General features: G+C 33.0%; 1 long non-coding RNA gene across 1 annotated transcript; it reads right to left on the bottom strand.

Annotated features, from left to right (window-relative positions):
• Window positions 1-6,916: 6,916 nt before the first annotated feature.
• Window positions 6,917-8,406, bottom strand: LOC132155577 (uncharacterized). The gene is made up of 5 exons (XR_009437288.1): window positions 8,380-8,406; window positions 8,233-8,282; window positions 7,524-7,575; window positions 7,273-7,307; window positions 6,917-7,104 (listed from the first exon to the last, which is right to left on the bottom strand). It is a non-coding gene; the product is annotated as an uncharacterized LOC132155577 (long non-coding RNA).
• Window positions 8,407-9,065: the final 659 nt, after the last annotated feature.

The raw sequence follows: 9,065 nt of genomic DNA, 5'->3' as shown, positions 1-9,065 counted from the left end.
GCAACGGTCTGTTATACTCCGACCAGCGGTCTGTTGGTTATAACAGATCGCATTCTACATTGGAATTCAACCAAGCCATGTAAGCCAAGCCAGGTGATATGCTTTAGTTATTTTGTTTATCCTATTTAACTGCATTTCCCTGTTAATTAGATGCAAATGTGCACATTTTAACTAGTTGACGCCTAATTTGCATACAGAACGTCCCCAGTTATTGACTCACTTCAAGAGTCTTTCCCCCTGAAATTTAGAAATCTAAATTGGTGAATTTAGAAGAAATCTACAGATGCAAACAGATGGAGGATACACTCTAAAAAATGTAGTAAATCTGAGTAACTGCATGTGGTACATTAATAAATAAAACTGAGTAGAAATAAGTTAACATTAAACTTTAAAAATAACAATATTTATAAATGAACTATTTAAGTAATTTAACTTTTTTTATTTCCTCGAAACCTTTATAAAATAGTATTCCATACCACCACAAATACATACATGACATTGGCTTTTATTGAATTTTTACTCAATTATTTTGGTAAGTTTAATTTTAAAGTGTTATGTATTCTGATAACACCAAAATAATTAAAATGATGTAGTGCCTTGTGCAAAAATAAACAAATTATTAGTAAAACACGCCCCTCTGTTTGATGCAGTTATTTAGGTTATTCTAAATATGAAGAGTTCAGATGAAAAATCCTCTAAGTGCCATCTGAAATTTCCTTTAATAATGATCATTTTTATCAAGCTTGTATGTTTATGTTCACTTATTTCACATTACTGGCAATGAAAATTACCTATTAATTGTCATTTAAGTTAAATTACTGAACTTAAATACAAGCTTGAAAAAAAAAGCTCATAAGAAAATTTCTGATGGCACTTAGAGGCTTTTGCATCTGAACTCTTCATATATACTTGAAACTAGTAGCATAGAAAATGTTTTCAAAACATGCACATTGTGGAATGGTTTCCTTTGCTGCTCTAAAACCTAGTGAATACTAAGGAGACCATGGTTTCTGTCAACTGATTATTTTGTAGACAAAAAAAAAAAACTAATTATGAGAGGTGCTCTTTATTTCACTTGAGCCCCTGCCCCTCAAAATGTCTGTGCACGTCTCTGCTCTTCTCATACCCAATCATGTTGCCAATTGACCTAATAAGTTGCAAATTGGTCCTCCAGCTGTTCCTTATTATGTACATTTAACTTTTCCGGCCTCTTATTGCTACCTGTCCCAACTTTTTTGGAATGTGTAGTTCTCATGAAATCCAAAATGAGCAAATTTTTGGCATGACATTTTTAAAATGTCTCACTTTCAACATTTGATATCTATATTCTATTGTGAATAAAATATAAGTTTATGAGATTTGTAATCCTTTTTTACTCACAATTTGCTTTGTTCAGTGTCCCAACTTTATATATATATCTATATATATATATATATATAGATATATATATATATATATCTATATATATCTATATAGATATCTATATATATCTATATATATATATATATATATATTCTCTTATTATGATTATTATGATGCACACATGTGGTGCTGCTGATGGATATGCTGTACCTTGTTTACAAGCAGAGGAAGGCACACGCATGTATCGTGGTACTGTCATGAATGTGCATTAAAGACTAACATGGAAGATAATTTTTTTTGAAACAAGTCATTATTTTTGTTTTCTTTGCACGCAAAAAAGTAGTAGTGAATCATAGCTTCATAAAATTAAGGTGGAACCACTGATGTCACATGGACTATTTTAACGATGTCCTTACCTCCTTTCTGGGCCTTGAGGTTGTAGTTCCATTGCTGTCTATGCAGGGTCCGAAAGAGCTAGGATTTCATAAAAAATACCTTAATTTAAACCTTAAATACCTCATCCAAAGAGGAACAAAGGTCTTACGGTTTTGGAATGACATGAGGTTGAGTAATTAATGATAGAATTTCCATTTTTGGGTGAACAATTCCTTTAATTCACCTACCAAAACCCTTCAAGTTGGCAGTAATACAGTAATACAGATGGTTCCATATCTTGTAACCATCACTCATTTTCTTGAACTTTAACAATATCTGCAAAACATTTAAGTTGGTTCTGTTCTGTTTACCTCGGGGGGTTATCACTGCTCTCCCTGCTCTCATCCATGCTATGCTACATGGGTGTGCAGGGAGTTCTTGCCTAGAACAGAACCATACTGCCAATCCAAACTGTATGCTAATATGCTATATATATATATATATATATATATATATATATATATATATATATATATATATATATATATATATATATATACATACACTCACTGGCCACCACTTTACATTTACATTTAGTCATTTAGCAGACTTACAAACAGGGCCGGCCCGCGGCATAGGTGGTATAGGCAAATGCTAAGGGCGCCACTCTTCCATAGGGGCGCCAGAATGAGTGAACGAGTGGATTTTTTTTTTTTTTTTTTTTTTTTTTTACATATTTTTTTTTATAATAGGCTACTATTTAAAAACCATTAATTCGAAATACTACCAAATAAAGCAAAAAAATAAAAAAAAAATAAAAAAAGTCCGACTCTTCTATCTTCCCCCGCCCATCGAGTGCTTGAAGTGCGTCAGAAACAGAGCGCGCGCGATCAGTTGTTGGTAATTTGTTGTGTAGCGTGCCCGACGCCGCATCCAATGTAGACAGCACTGCTTTTGTTAACACACAGCTCGTAGAAACGGGCCTGGCAGCTCGCGCCAGTTCTAGACACGGTGAAAGTTTCCTGATTGTGACGGAAGGCCGAATTTACATGACACATTATAAATGAGCATAGTCTGCGATAGATAGTGCCAAAAAGAAGAGAAGAGGATAAAGACAGAGGTAAAGAGATGTAGTGAAAGAACAATTTATTGCATAGGAGTAAAATTACTATAATTTCATGGCAGTTATTTTTACCTTAAACTTAATGTTAGCAGTTGTTCTGAGTTCTGAGTCCCCAGACTGTGATTTTGTACAATCATGTCAGTTTTAAGACGCATTTTTTATTATCACTTTTTTATTAATGTTTTACTCTACAGTTGTGCAGTTTTGGTGGGATACAGTACAGGCCAAAAGTTTGGAAACATTACTATTTTTAATGTTTTTGAAAGAAGTTTCTTCTGCTCATCAAGCCTGCATTTATTTGATCAAAAATACAGAAAAAATTTTATATTGTGATATATTATTACAATTTAAAATAATTTGTTTTCAATTTATTATACTTTAAATTATCATTTATTTCTGTGATGCAAAGCTGAATTTTCAGCATCATTACTCCATTCTTCAGTGTCACATGTGACATCCGGTCTATCACATGATCCTTTAGAAATCATTCTAATATGATGATTTATTATGAGTGTTGGAAACAGTTCTGCGTGTGTGTGTGTATATATATATATGCTAAATCATGAACACAATGACAGGGTGAAATGGGCTGTGATGCATGGGGCGCCAGGTAAAATCTTGCCTAGGGCAGCAAATTGGTCAGGGCCGGCCCTGCTTACAAATGAGGACAACGGAAGCAATCAAAATCAACCAAAGAGCACTGATATACAAGTGCTATACCAAGTCTCAGCATAACGCGGTACACATAGCAAGGGATTTTATCGATAGTAGCTGCTCCCACTAAGCAGGCAAATTTGTGCATTTTGCTCTTTGTCATTTAAAGTTCAGAGGATTTGAGCTACAGAAAGTCATTGTGTAAATTTCCACTGCAGTGCAACTGACTGTGGTTAAAGCTATTATATGAGTAGACATGTAGACATTTATGAATGCAGTACTAGATGTGTGATGCACAGCTTAGCTCTATTTCTAGTTTCGCCTTTAGTGAGGCGGCATTTGCAGAGACGAATGATAGGAAGGTGGTTAAATACAGGATGTGAGGTGCATGTGTGATTGTGTGCGTGTTTGGTTATACATGTGTTGCATATGCACTTGCTCATTAGTTCAAAACCTGTAATACTGCCCAAAATATGTCTGCTTGTCTGTTGATTTTATTTTTTCTCAATTTGACCAGCCAATTCATGTAGTTTCTTCTGACCTTCTGTCATATGCTTATTAAATGTGTACTGTGTGTCATAAAGGTCATACCCATAGACACCTAAGCCACTACCACTGAAACCTTTTGCAAATTTTCCATCAGGTGTAATTTTACACACACTGCTGAAGTGGTTCTTCTTTGTACTAGTTCTTCTTTGTAATCGGACAGACAAAGTCATCTGTCATGATAATGGACTTTCAGTTTGTTTCCATCAGCATCCTTTGCTCTAGTTTTTCAGTATGGTTTATCAGTCATTTCAGTCACCTAATACATTGTTAATTATCTCATTAGTTCACTGTCTCATTCTCATTAGTTTTCCTGTTTGGTTTAGTTTGATGCCGGATATTTTATGTGTTTTATTGGTTGCATTTTTCTGATCTGTGTTTCTGCATGTTTCCAAGTAAAGACTGCTGTTTGGATATTCCATGCATTTGTTAGTTATCTACTGCAACAAGCCCTGACATCATCTCCCTGTGATATATAATTTATGTAAGCACACAGTAAACAAAGTATGTAAGTAAACAAAGAAAAACAAATAATGTGTTACACACCAAAGTTCTTTCTGATTTCTTATTTCAATTTCAGTTTGGTGTGTTTATGCAAATGTGTTAAGAAAAGTTTAATCTGTTTTAGGCATTTACACTGAAATACTACTAATCTAAAAAGAAACCCAATGTATCTCAAACGTGCATCTACACTATAGTAGTGAAATTCAGAATTCAGGTAATTCTTATGTGAAACTATTTATATGAAATATAACTGCATTAGCCTCTTCAAAGACAGACAGAAGCAGAGTTGTACATAAAGTAGTTTCCTACAGTTAAAGATGTTGCATTCATGCACAGACATTTTAATGTTAGTATTATATAAAAGATAGTATCAATTGAATTCCGTGTATGAGTTGAATATTTGTACAATATAAGCAGATTTCCTTTCACAGTGCATTATACTTTTTTGTTGATATTTTTTAAAGATAATAAAGATAATATTTTTGAAAATGAACAATTATGTTGAAAAATCAGAATTTGGAATATTACATAATTGTGTTATAGATGTCCTTTGTTCTTTTCTAAGTCTATCCTGTGTATCAGCTTGTGTGTACATTTATATTCAAAGCACATGAAAAGCTTACATGTGACCCTGGACCACAAAACCAGTCTTAAGTGGACATTTTTCAAAATTGAGATGTATACATCATCTGAAAGCTGTATACATTTCTTTCAAATAAAGCTTACAATTGATGTATGGTTTATTAGGATCAGACAATATTTGGCAGAGATACAACTAAATCTGGAACCTGAGGGTGCAAGAAAATTAAAATACTGAGAAAATCGCATTTAAAGTTGTCCAAATGAATTCTCAGCAATGCATATTAATTATCAAAAATTAAGATTTGATATATTATCGGTAGGAAATTTACAGAATATGTTCATGGAACATGATGCTTACTTAATACCATAATGATTTTTTGCATAAAAGAAATATCAATCATTTTGACCCATACAGTGTATTTTGGGCTATTGCTAAAAATATACGCCAGCGACTTAAGACTGTTTTTGTGGTCCATGGTAGATATAGTAACTTCTTTACTCCAAAACAAGATGTATATTTATTGCAATGCAGACCTGCCAACCTGTATGCATTTTGTGTACCGGCTATGCATTTTGACTTCAAAGTACGCTGGTATGATTTGTCACTCTAAAAAAATCTAGTGATGCCCCGTCCATGTGCAGTATTCAAAACAAGCAACAGAAAAAGATGAAGAGTTCAACCAATCTTTTTTTGGGGGGGGCTTTTAAATATATTCTGTATTTTATTTCAGCTACCATATATCACAAATCAGCCAAAAAACACAGTGATATTAATTTTTGCTCATATTGCCCAGCCCTATTCAGAAGTGTACTGGAATTTAATTAAAGTGTACTGCAGGTTTTTTTTTTTTTTTTTTTTTTTTTTTAAATAGCATAAAAAAGGTAAATAGCAAAAATGACTAAACTGTCACGGTAAACAGTAAAAAAACTACAAAAAGTAAAACTGTAAACTGTTTACCCCCACTCCACACCCATAAAGCCCTTGACCCCCTCACCCACCCACGTGCTGATAGTACAAAAAAATTCCACGTTTGGCAGGTCTGGCAATGGAAAAAAACATGAATTACTCTACTTTCACAGCAAAATATAACTAAAAATACTACATAGAGCTAAAATATCTACTGATTCTCAAAAACAAACCTATAATTTATTCTTTATGTTAACAGTTAGTACATTTCATAGTACAATCAACATTTAAAATATAGTTTGTCTGATAAAATGTAAGTTTAATTTTTTTAAAGTGCATAAAAAATTTGGAAATATGATCTGTACCTGGTGAAATATCTTTAAAATTATCTTTTATTGTGAGACATTCTTCAGTACATTTGTGAAAAAACTAACACACTGCAGATATTTTTTTAAATTAATAACATAAAATAAAACCAACATCAGTTTGTATTATAAAATGTAATGTTACATTAACAATATATTGTATTTTGCTATGTATTCTGGGAGTTAATGTCCAGTCTTGAAAGATAATTTACAGCGGGGATAGGCAACTCCGGTCCTGGAGGGCCACTATCCTGCAGAGTTTAGCTTCAGCCCTCATAAAAACTCACCTGCCTGTATCTATCTAGTATTCCCGAAAACACTGATTGCCTTGTTCAGGTGTGTTTAATTAGGGTTGGAGCTAAACTCTGCAGGACAGTGGCCCTCCAGGACCGAAGTTGCCTATCCCTGATTTGCAGTAATGTTTACATTTAAAAAAAATGTGCATGGTGACTAAAGTGATAGTCAACAATCAGTCAGTAGGTCCGTGTCATTAAAAAAAAAAACATTCTACAATAGTGACAATAAACAGATTACAAACAGATTAAAACAGACACTTAAAGAGGCATTCTAAAATAGACCACAAAAAGCAACAGTTGTAAAATAGCAAAAGCAAAGATAACACCACAAAGTTGCAACAGCATAATTTAATCATACTGTAATGCTTCCCACATCATTATACTCTTCATCTGTAAAAATACAAGACATTTGTGTTATGCAGACGAGGCTATTCACTGTAACTGCACAGAACAAAATGACTAAATGTCTGTGTATATATTACTGTGTTTTACAATACTGTAATATTGCTTCAATAATTACACAGCATTAACTCATTCATTCATTCAGTGCAGACCTACCACTTTCAGAGGAATCGGCAAACTCTGAGGCAGTCCTGAGACATTATGGACATTGATTTACAGCATTTGTGATGGGAAAAGTCAATAAATAAGAAAAAAGAGAGAAAAACTAATCAATCATTCATATGAAATTGCAACAGACAAGACAAAATGACGTGAAATCAGTCAGAAGTATGAAAAATAAGAGATGAAAAAAAAAACACAAAGATAAAACCGCACAAAACATATTTATACATAAATTACTGGCTTACCAGACAACATGTTGTGTGTCACCAGTATCAGATGTGTGATGATTGTTAACTTCTGGAAGATAGATTTGTTAATGTAAGATATAAAATTACAGAAGAGAGAGTCGAGAAACTGGAGTTTTAAGGGTTTTAGTCCATTTCTTTAGCTTTGAGGTTATATTGTAGAATTGAAGTATACTCCTAAATGCTTACAAATGAACATTTAGTAGATATATATATAAATACATCTTTCTGTAGTTTCTAATCTTAAAATGTTGTGCTCCACAGAAAATGGTTTGGAATGACATAAGGGTAAGGAAATGATGACAGAATTCATTTTTAGGTGAACCATCCCTTTAAAATATGTACCGCTGCCACTTACAGTTATGTACAGAAATATCTTAAACTTTTAAGAATGAGTGGACCAGCAAAATATCAAATTGAATGTATTCATTCGATCTCCCTATATATGCCCTATTGATGAAGCTTCATGCTTAAATTTTTTTTCCTAAAAAAAACTGTACAAATTCATATATCACATCACCGATATCACGATATCATAAAGTAATCAGATTTTCATGAGTTCAGGCTAACTTTACAATGTAGGAAAATTAATAAACAACATGAGTTAATAGAAATCCATGAGCTCAGTTGTTATGTATAGTGACAGCATACCCAAACTGTTTTCCATAAGAAATAATCCAACAAGAAACAAGAACCATTAAATGAATACCTTCATAGTAAATTTCTGTTCCTCTGAGCTCTGTCTCATTATTCGAGGATCTGTTGATAAGGAATGCATTAAAATTGTTCTAAATCTAATATCTGATATATTTCAATTTCTAATTTACTTCAATTTCTCGTAACTTTTCAAACTGACCTTTCAATGTTGATTCTAAGGCATCCTACCAGAAAGAAAATTAGTTTTAGGATTAAAGCAGAACAATTCAACAAAATGAAATGTGTCAGTGTTTGTAGATCTAGAGAAAGTGGTACCTCGTTTTAGGATCAGTGCCCAGATTCCCAGAAACAGACTGAAGAGCAAAACGATAGAGCACGTTATGCCAATTATGACTTTGTTAATGCTGCTATTAGATGTCACTGTCAAAGAAAAAACAAACACACAAAAAGTCTTATTTTGACAGTTTACTTAATTCTTATACAACCCGAATTCCAGAAAAGTTGGGACGTTTTTTAAATTTTAATAAAATGAAAACTAAAGGAATTTCAAATCACATGAGCCAATATTTTGTTCACAATAGAACATAGATAACGTAGCAAATGTTTAAACTGAGAAATTTTACACTTTTATCCACTTAATTAGCTCATTTAAAATTTAATGCCTGCTACAGGTCTCAAAAAAGTTGGCACGGGGGCAACAAATGGCTAAAAAAGCAAGCAGTTTTGAAAAGATTCAGCTGGGAGAACATCTAGTGATTAATTAAGTTAATTGATATCAGGTCTGTAACATGATTAGCTATAAAAGCTTTGTCTTAGAGAAGCAGAGTCTCTCAGAAGTAAAGATGGGCAGAGGCTCTCCAATCTGTGAAAGACTGCGTAAAAAAA

Source organism: Carassius carassius, chromosome 13, assembly GCF_963082965.1.
Source record: "Carassius carassius chromosome 13, fCarCar2.1, whole genome shotgun sequence".
NCBI classification, from domain to species: domain Eukaryota; kingdom Metazoa; phylum Chordata; class Actinopteri; order Cypriniformes; family Cyprinidae; genus Carassius; species Carassius carassius.
Note: the sequence above shows the minus strand (reverse complement) of the source record. Positions and strands in the feature narration are given on the sequence as shown.